This window comes from Miniopterus natalensis, chromosome 6, assembly GCF_054644295.1.
Source record: "Miniopterus natalensis isolate mMinNat1 chromosome 6, mMinNat1.hap1, whole genome shotgun sequence".
Taxonomy (NCBI): domain Eukaryota; kingdom Metazoa; phylum Chordata; class Mammalia; order Chiroptera; family Miniopteridae; genus Miniopterus; species Miniopterus natalensis.
Window position 1 is genome coordinate 83,107,030 of NC_142086.1, and position 1,906 is coordinate 83,108,935.

The following is a 1,906-nucleotide window of genomic DNA, read 5'->3' on the forward strand; positions in this document are numbered from 1 at the left end:
CAGAATTTGTATGCAGAGTCTGCAGAGAGACAGTACTAATGGGTAGGAAGCAAGAACCAGGTCAGGGGCTCAGCCCAGTCTGGCGGCAACATATACTACATAAGCGGGAGAGGTGGCAGGCTGAGCTAGAGAGGCAGGTTGTAGGCCAACGCAGAAGACTGGGGACATGTGGTAGAGGGTCTTGCTTGCTCAGGCTTTACATAAAGATAACAGATTGCCAAGGACAACTTCAGAGCAGTAGAGGCATGCTGAAATCTGGAATTATATTACTATTGGAGTAACTTCCTAAAGTCTAGATAATTAATGCATTTATCCCCAAATGCCCATGTGCTGGGAGATTTCCATGTAAATTATATCAAAGCAACCCTCACTAAAAATTGTCATTGCTCAGCTGGAGTGGTTCAATTGTTGAGCATGGTCCCGTGCACCAAAAGATTGTGGGTGCAATTCCCAGTTGGGGCACATACCTGGGTTGAGGGTTTGATCCCTAGTCGGGGAGCGTACAGAAGGCAACCAACTAATATTTCTCTCTCACCTCTCTCTCCCTCTTCCTCTCCCCCTCCTCCCTCCCTCTCCCTCTCTCTCTCCACTCTCTGCATGCCCTCAGGTGAGGATTTTTTTAAAGGGATTAAAAAATTTGTTATCACAATTAGTATGTAAATGTAGGTCTGGAAAACAGTCCAAGTTAATAAAAGACACTGACCACAAACCAGTGTTTATACTGTCAAGGGAAGACTAGGAGCAAATCATTTGGAAAAGATAAAGTTTACTTGAAAGAGATACAAGAGAGTCAGTCTTCAAAGCTGGCTTGCCAAATGAAAAACACAGTAAAGATGAAAATTTGGGAACTTAGGGAATTGCAAATTGAAATGAGATACAACTACACACCTATTAAATTTTTTTAAATTTTTTAAAATGAAGATATTCAATGCTGGCAAGGTCTCAGAGCAGCAGGAACTCACTCTCATTCATTTCTAGTGGGAATGAAAAATGATGCAGCCACTTTGGAGGTTTCTTACAAAACTAAACACAGTCTTACCACATAATCCAGCAATTGTACTCCCTGGTATTTGCCCAAATGAGTTGAAAACTTAATATCCAAACAAAAACCCACACACAAATGTTTATGGCAGCTTTATTCATAACTGCCAAAGACTGGAAACATCATTCAATATGTGAGTGGATAAACAAATTGTGGTACATTTGGACAATGAAATATTACTCAGCAATAAAAAGAAATCAGATATCAAGCCACACACACCAAATATATATATATATAAATGAATCTTAAATACACTTTGCTAAGTAAAAGAAGACAATCTGGAAAAGCTACATACTGTATACTGACTCCAGCTGTATGACATTCTAGAAAAGACAAAACTGTAGATGGCAAATAGATCAGTGGATACCTGGGGCTCAGGGAAGGGGCTAAAGGGGTGGAACCCAGGGGATTTTCAGGGCAGTGAAACTATTCTGTATCATACTGTAATAATGGTGACAACTACAAGATAATAAACATTTCTCAAAAGCCATATACTTTACTGCACAAAAGCAAACCTTAGTGTATGCAACTTCTTAAAGATGTCAGGGAAATGCCAGAAGGGGTTGTGGAATTGGACAAAAGACTTTCACTATGCTACAAATGTACAAAACCACCTCCCTGAGGGGTGGAGAATGAGTGAAGTCTGTAACAGTAATGGCAAAAGGAACTACACTTAAGACCTGTGCTCTAGTTGACAAAGTTGTTTCCCAGAGGTGTGTGTTAACAACTCTGACATTGCTGTGCATGGATGCTGAAATTGAACAAATGGATGGAGGATGGTAGGAGCCGGGTGTCCCACTATGGGAGTTACACATAAGCAAAGGGAGGAGGCTGGAATGATCCATGAGGTGGTGGATTAGAGCT